The sequence below is a fragment of the Onychostoma macrolepis genome, chromosome 06 (genome assembly GCF_012432095.1).
Source record: "Onychostoma macrolepis isolate SWU-2019 chromosome 06, ASM1243209v1, whole genome shotgun sequence".
Taxonomy (NCBI): domain Eukaryota; kingdom Metazoa; phylum Chordata; class Actinopteri; order Cypriniformes; family Cyprinidae; genus Onychostoma; species Onychostoma macrolepis.
Genome location: NC_081160.1, coordinates 32,486,466 through 32,495,221, shown reverse-complemented (window position 1 = coordinate 32,495,221; position 8,756 = coordinate 32,486,466). Strand labels below are relative to the sequence as shown.

General features: G+C 38.5%; 1 long non-coding RNA gene across 1 annotated transcript; it reads right to left on the bottom strand.

The window, feature by feature from the left end:
• Positions 1-685: 685 nt before the first annotated feature.
• On the bottom strand, positions 686-3,203 carry LOC131542699 (uncharacterized). The gene is made up of 3 exons (XR_009271767.1): positions 3,035-3,203; positions 2,758-2,894; positions 686-2,199 (listed from the first exon to the last, which is right to left on the bottom strand). It is a non-coding gene; the product is annotated as an uncharacterized LOC131542699 (long non-coding RNA).
• Positions 3,204-8,756: the final 5,553 nt, after the last annotated feature.

Sequence of the window (8,756 nt, the reverse complement as noted above, 5' to 3'; positions counted from 1 at the left end):
CAGTAAGGGTCCAGTGGAGGCCTTCAGATAAGCCAAAACCAGTCTTTAAAATGTTTTTATGTTTTCATGGCCCAGATGTTAGAGCCACAGGTCTGTAATTTTGGGTTTCTTTGGGACAGGGATGATGGTGGAGCGTTTCAAGCATGAGGGGACTTCGCACAGCTCCAGTGATCTGTTGAAGATCTATGTGAAGATGGGGGCCAGCAGGTCAGCACAGGTTTTTAGGCAGGCTGGAATGGTACACAAACTATTACACAAATCAGTTGAATGAAACTGCTTTAATTGTACCTTGACGACGGACACATATATGGAGTGTAAATATTTATTCTATCACCTGACCACTCCCTTTCCGTGCCATTTTAAGTAAAGTTATGAAAAGTTTGGACAAACAAAACAGGTTTACATCATGGCTGCATGTCCCATTTTGACTTTAGGACCCAGGAATGTCATAATTGTGTGTACTTTTTATTGTTTTCAAATCTATCTACCTATAATTCTGGTGATACACAACAAAAGCAGTATCTGAGCAAACAAAACTTCAATTTCATTTATCTGTAATTTCCATTACACCATCACATGGCCAGAGTTCGTCATGAACACATGATGACACGTAGACAAACGCCCTGACTGATTCAGCAGTACTTGATTGCATACGAGTCTTATCAGCAGCTATACAATCATAATGGTTTAGAAACTATATTCAGAAACTACTATGTCAGTACTTTCCATATTCAATACCAGGTCAAAAACTTGCAAGATATAGAAACTTCACGGATACTCAGGAGACACAAAATTGCTATAGATGGTGATAAACAACTTAGATATTCTGAAGTGTTGCCAACATAAATTATCTGTTGGATGTGGTCTTAGTTTCCCTCAGTTGCAAACATGACAGAGACACCTTCTTACGAACTTATGCTTTAATCTTATTTTAAATGGTTTTCAGTAATCAGTTAGCAGCATATAGCTTAGACATTTTTCTTTAGGTCACTGAAAAACAAACCAACAAGTCTGAGTCAGTGACCCTTGAAATTTATCTAATCTACCAACGTGAATGAATCATCCTATAAAGTGCAGTGTAAATGTGGATACAGCCATGGTATTTGTTTTGTGAGATTCAACCCTACTAAATAACAGCCTAGACCAGACTAAATGACCAGATTGTACCATTGATGGTTACAAATAAGGTATGTTTTGACAGTTTCAAGCTGGTTTTATCTTAACCACTCGTCTAGATGGTGTATCGCAACAACCCTCTTAATCAGCTTGTGTCAGAGTAACATACCACTAATGCCAATCTAAAAACAAGTCTTTAAGCTGGTCCAAGTTGTTTTTTTTATCAGCAGGCAGATAAACTTCATGGTCAAAAGTATGTGGACACCTCTTTACAATAAATGCATTTGGCTAGTCAAATAACTCCAAATCTTAATTCTACTCCATACAGTAACATTCTGGAGAATGTCCAACATCTCTGGACAATGCTTTTCAGTTTCAGCATGACAAAGTCCTTGTGCACAAAGCAGGTGACTGCGATTCTGCCTAGTAGGGCATGTTCCTTCCTGGATCAACATCAGCCAATCAGATTTTAGGAATAGGTAAAAGGGTTTGTTTAGGGTGTGGCTGAGGACTGGAGCTTGAGCGACATTCTTATCAACTTCCCTCTGATTTTAGCCATAATTTGTGATAAAGGTTGGATATAGGGATAGGCATAAGACTTCTTGTTCTAGGATCAACAGAAGATGTTGATCCAGGAACATCACACAAGTCAAGGTCCATCAAGAAATGCGAAAGATCTTGACTGGCCTACACAAAGTCCAGATCTGAATACCTTTGGGATGAACTGGAATAATGACTCCCAGAAGATCTAGACATTTTATGAAGAACGGATTACCTATTAATGTCCATGCTTCTGAAATTAAACAATCAACAATCATGTATGGGTGTGGTGTTTGGGTGCTCACATACTTTTGTCCATGTCGTGTATGGGGGATGCTGTTATAAGCTCAGACATTTATTGATAATGAAAACTGATAAGGTGAGTCTGATATGACCTCTTAAGACAGTGTGGCCAGAGAATGAGATCTACTCCAAATGCAGTCATGATTGGACGTCTCACGGCTCTGGCGTCAAAGAGTGTCCTCAGCCAGAGATCTCAGTGTGAAATTCCTTATTCTTACGGACTTCTGCAGCATGAAGCTCCTGACAAAGAAAAGAGAGACAGCATAATAAACATCCAATAAGTAAGAACTGTTTTGTAGTAAACAGGAAGGAAAAAGAACTGTTCTCTTTTTTACTGACAATAAAATACAGCTGTAAACCCGTTACTTTAGAAAAACAACATGCAATAGGAACTGTGGAAAGATAAAAGCCCATACTACTTCATTATACAAACATGTCAAAATAAAACAGCATTCCCAGCCCATTTTATACTTTCTTGATTTTTTGGGACTTGATTTTATTCATTGGATTTTGAAAAGTATGTTTCAAACTAAATCCTTTCCCATAGCTCAAACAGTAGAGGCACCAGGTTCAATTCTTAGGTAATGCATGAACTGATGAGATATACATTTCATATGCAATGCCAGTTGCTTGGGATTAAAGCATCTGCCAAATGCAAAAATGTCAAATGAATTCAGATCTGAATGAGAACTTCAAAAATGTTGAGGAGGCACTTTGAATGGGACGTTGGAGGCTGAGAGTCATATTCTTTATGTAATAACACACACTGATTCATTAAAAACAACCAGACAGACTCACCTTCCCTCTCAGACACTGCTGAAGAGCATTAAGACGGGCCATGCTCGGTCATCTTGCTGTAGTTGTTTTTGACCTCCAAGGTCCTTCTCACGCTTCCGTTTCTCTGCCAACTGCTTCAGCAACTGCTTCTCCTTAGTCTACAGAAAGAGGTGCAGAAAGGTGATGACAAATTTAATGACACAGTGAAGAAAATTTCTTACATTCAAAATGTTCAAAGGAGAGAAGCCAAACAGCAAGACAAAGTCATGAAAACAGCTCGAAGGCAATGGACACATACAAAAGAGCCAAAGAGGACTGTATCAGATGGCAATATCATGATAGTAATTGCCATATTCATATGATATGGTATCTGTGTCGTCGTGTGTGTCTTGTGTTCCTGCCTCTTGTGTCCTTATTTGGTTTTTCCTGTTCCTGTCCTTGTTAAATGTGATTATCAGTTAATTCTTGTCCAGCTGTGTTTGTCTAATTATCTATGATTATCCTGTGTATTTATAGTCCTGTCTGTTCAGTTAGTGTTTGTCTGGTCTACTCGTTACTCCCCGGTGTTCCTGTGTGTCAGCCCTGCCTTGTCTACATTAAAGATTATTATTTTGAAGTTATTCCTCGTCTCCGTGTTCCTCGTTCCTTCCCGCTGTGTGCACTGTGACAGTATCTACATGGTAAAATCTTAAAAAAATTATGGATCCAAAAGGGAGTTTTCAAACAGTGCCATAGAACAGGGGTCGCCAACTGGTGGACTCTGGTCCGAATCCAGACCGTGAAATGCGTCCATCCGGGCAGTGAGACATAATAGCCCCTTTCACACATAATACCAGTAAATTGGTGTAAAATTACGGTAAATTCAAAAATGCGCTGTTCACACAGGCAACGATGTTCCATCTTTTTTTCTGGAAAAACACCATTCACACATTGGTTTCAAATTACCAGTAAATTCTGTGATATAGTTAACCAGAAGTTACCTCTAAATGGCTGCGTCTCCTAGTGTTGTGTTTGTAAACATGAAGGGGTATACGCGATCAGTATTTTTGTTTTCATTTTTGTGTCAAACGTTCACATTCATGCAGCGCTCTTGGCCAAGAGATGTCACGTTACACACGACTTCAAACCGAACTACACAGCGTGGAGTAACAGTGTGTTTCCATTACAGTGTCAAATAGTGTTGTCAAAAGACCCGGTACTTCGGTACCAAGCCGGTACTAAAAAAATGAAAACGTCACGGTACCAGGTTTTTTTAAGTACCGGTGGTACCGAGTACCCGGTCAACCCGGTTCTTGACGCGTAGGCCCTACGCCCCTATGATTTCCGCGATGCAGAAAACGCGGACGGAATAGCGGAACCTAGTTTAAAAACGGAATTTACAGTTTAACACAGAATGTCATGAAATTTGTCAAAGTAGGTCATTACACTTAAATCAAATCGTGATATGGACTAGTATCTGTAAATATTAAGCCGCAAAAGTCAATTCAAATATGAATCCCGCAGTCCCGCATGTTCTGCGAGTCTCAGTTTGAATGAATGAATGGCAGAGACGCGCGGTTTTGTTACATACGCTGTCGAGGTAAATTCAGCGTCTGCCGTCTAAATGAGGACATAAATACATAAACAACATCTCCAGAACTGCTCTGAGAGTCGCTTCACGAGCATTTTACGGTTTCATTTGAGTAAAACCAGCGTCATATCATATACACACAAAAAGGTAAAGGTATTCACGGCAACCCGTCAAAATAAAAGTTCGGTTTAGACATTGTGCCAGAAATATATTAGGCTACTATTAGTAGAATGTATGTGATACTACTACTACTACTACTACTGTTTAAAAAATTAATAAAACGTAATTTTTTTAATAAATAATCGCACAATATTTCTTCCATATTTTAATTTTAATAGTAACCCCCCTTTATTTAGGCCTACCAAAAAATAAAATGTTTAAATTTCATTAATTAAAAGACAAATTAAATTTGGGTGAATCTTGTTTACAGTTTTCCATACTTTTATTACTTGTGGAAAAACTTGAAATACTATTTTAAATAAGCATAAAGAATGGCATTGATTTTTGTAAATTTTATTTTTGTTTGACTTATAGTGTGAAATAGTGTGTTTTTTAATTAGCATGTTTTTGTGTATTGCTTTGGTACCGAAATTGGTACCGAGAACCGTGGATTTTCACTGGTATTGGTACCGAATACAGAAATTTTGGTACCGTGACAACACTAGTGTCAAATCTGCGCTTAGTGCCGCTGGCGACGCTACGACACCACTGCTTTGGGGCGTGTCAAATTTAGGGCAGAGCACGCCTCTAAAAACAATGTTTACACCCTGTTTGCGTTTCATCTTCTTTTCACAGCGATTGGTTGTCGCCTGCATTTTTCGCTCGATATTTGCATAAAGACGAGGAATGCCCACACTTTTTGACGCTCTCGGCCGCTCTCAATGCTTTCAAGCCCATAAGCGTTCAAGCTTAGGAATGAACTGAAAACGTTCGCTACGTGCCAGTGGAAACACCGTAAGTGCGTCAGAATGTTATGACTGGCCCAGAGCAGATGAGTTTTGAATTTCAACGGAAATGAATTCATACATGCTCATACCAGTAATCTTCATTCTGCATTAGTGATGGGAAGTTTGGATAATTTTACCAACTCGGACCTTTGAGTCTCATTCACAAAATGAACAAACCTTTTTTCGAGTCATTTCACTCATTTTACCAAAATATAATTAAAATGAAGTAACACGTCTACTACTTACGCAAACGTTCATCACACTACAAACAATACAAAACTATAATGCTATAAGAAACAGAAAATATTAATGTTTACCTGGGTCTTCAGTCTATGATTAGCTCACCTCTTATCTGACAAGTCTTCAGGTTTGAGTCATTCGTTCATCACGTGACAGCCCCATAAACTTAACCAATGCAGTCTGAAAGAGAATTAGTTCATCTCTCGAGTCTTTCGAGTCTTCGTTCTTTTGTCACGTGACGTGACAGCATTGGATAGAGAAATTACTTAATTTACACGCTTCCTTACAAACGGGTGCATAGTAATTATTATTATTATTATTATCATTAACAATATAATTATTATTTAGTTACGTGATGCGTTTCTGGTCTCAAATTGTAGCTTTTTATTTCTTACAGTTTATAAATGTGTGACTTTCTGTCATGATGGTTCTTTTCCATAACACTGAATGTGGTAATAAAGAGTTGGTTATTATTATCAAGTCTCTTTCCGGCTCAGACTGCAGAGGTTAAGCTTATGGGACTGTCTTATTAAGACTCGTAACAGGTGAACTACTTGACTAATTCCAGTACAGAACCTATAGGATGTTGCGCATGTGCGACTGAACGAATCACTCCCCGAGATGACTCGTTCTTCCCAAGTCACATTAAAGATTTGTTTAAAATGAACGAAACGTTCAAGAACGACCCATTACTATTCTGCGTTTACGCACAGCATCATTCCAGCAACTTACTGGTAATGCTGCAACTTCTCATAAAGAATGAATTTACCGGTATTTTTGAAAAGGTCCTGTTCAGACATGATCTCTTTACAGCAATTTACCGGTAATTTTCCAGTAAAGTCTGTATGTGTGAAAGGGGCTATTGAAATCAATAAATGCCAAATGCTATTTTATAATAAAATCCAATTTAAATCAGGCATATCAAGGTCAGTTCGTTTGTGTCCTACAGCACTATTGTGCTACTTTTGTGCTACTACAGTCAAAGAGTATAGAAGACCAAGAGGTGAAACTCTGGTGCTTTTTGGGCAATGGCGGACGGACTGGACAGTGCGCTGGTTCTGGATCGGGGCCGGACGTTCTGTAGACACCGGAGGATCCCTTCCCTCCAGCTTAGCCCAGTGGTGGCCGGGAGGTCCATGGGACGATGGTAATCAGCCCCGATCCAGAACAAGTTCGTTTGTGCTGCAGAGCGGCTCTCTCACGCTGTATGAGGGGACAGACAACTAGTCGTCCAGGGGTGCGTTTCCCAAAAGCATCGTTAGCCAACTATGGTCGCAAGTTCCGTCGTTATCAGCATAGTTCAACGATTCGGTGTTTCCCGAAACCATAGTTCAAACGAACGTTCGCAATCAGCGTCACAAACTTACGTGGTTGGAACTGCAGCTCTCGACCTGTGGTTAGAAGCATAGTTTCTTGTTAATAAGCTATATAGGCTTAAATAAATATGCTCTTGGGCACACCACACAAGCTAACATGCAGTACTATCTGTATCTTCCATTCTATCTAAATATAAAATGCATTTTAATTATGTATTTTTGCGCGTCCTTTGTAATTAGCATTTTTGAAAAGTGAGCTCGGTTACAGAATGCGGTTGTCACGCCCGTAAATAACCGTACTGTGAGTGAACGTAAGCACTCAAATACAGGATTGTCAACCGTATTCTGCTGCTGTGTGAACGTGGCCAATATGTAGGAGTGAGGAGACGAAGAGTAGGTCAGAAGAAATGACATTTCAACAAATGTCTTTTAATGACAAGTAATCCAACGCAGGAACACGGGAAGACATATAACAGCGGACAAACAACCAGGGGAGAACACAGGACTTATAAACAGGGAACGTAATCAGGAAATTACGTTCGAAACAGGTGCGGAGTAATTAATCAGAAACCATGGAAACTAATAATTAGAACAGGAACTAAACCAAATAAGGACAAACAGGAACTAAACGGGAACACACACACGTGACAGAACGTGACAGAAGTCTGTAAAATAAACTGTTAAAAGGATTTGATGATCAGTAGTATAGTGATTGTACGTTATTGTTGTTATCGCTCAGGTTGTATTTCAGCTTTAATGTACGGTTTTTTAAACAAAGTAGCTGATAATTGCCATAGTGACAGCAAGAATCTAGTGGAGTGCCGAGTCACTTTCACTCCAAAATGGCGGAAGCACAGGGCTGCTGTTGCAATGGAACGTTCTATTGGCTTTCACTTCTTGTCAGTATACGTTCTTTGCTACAGTTAACTGTTACTACGTTCTTACGTGCAGTGAAGAGAGCAGAAAGCGGCGCCCAAACAGATGAAACTTTCAGTGAGTGAAAAAAAGTTGATGGGTCCTTAAAAAGTCCTATAAAGTCTTAAAGAGTGAACCACCCCCGCAAAACCACATCTCTCTTCAGAGTCTTTCCCAAAGCAGCCTGGCGTCTGTCTCTCCTTACTAACACCCCACTTGTGTGTGTGTTCTTACATATCAAAATATAGCCCCAAAGAGCATTTAGACACTAATTTCACAGTTTAAAAAAAGTTTTCATGTCTTTACATTAGATACAATGTATCAAAGCAAAAAGAAGCACAAACACAAGTAAAACATTCAATGGATGTGTGTTGGGTTTGAAATGCTGGATGTAGTGTTGAAGATGAAGACAGTCAGTATTGTGTTAGTTTGTGGATGATGTTAGTTTATGCGATTCTTTATGCCTGTGATTTTAAATTACTTCAAAACCATCTGATTCAAACATATTGAGAGTCGAACAGTGACATTAGTAAAGAGACACGCAGATCTAATCAATCACATTTTTATTTGTGACTTCGGTGTCCAAATACATTCTGCAGATTCTGTATCAACTGTTGTGCAAATTATGTAAAGAGCTGCACAGTAAACATAAAGTATGAAACATATTACATTCACAGATACATCTTTATACATGTAAACAAATAAATACACTGCAAAAATGCTTTTCTTACTTAGATTTTTAGTCTTGTTTCCAGCCAAAATATCTAAAAAAAATTAAATCAAGAAGGATTTTCTAGAGAAGTAAAAATTATTGTCTTGTTTTCAGAAAAAACATGTCAAAATTAAGTGAGTTTTTGCTTGAAACAAGCAAAATAATCTGCCAATGGGGTAAGAAAAATAATCTTATGTCAAACAGAAAACAAGATTATTTTTTTTGTTTTTTGACATGTTTTTTCTGAAAACAAGACAATAATTTTTACTTGTCTAGAAAATCCTTCTTGATTTAAGAATTTTTAGATATTTTTCCTGGAA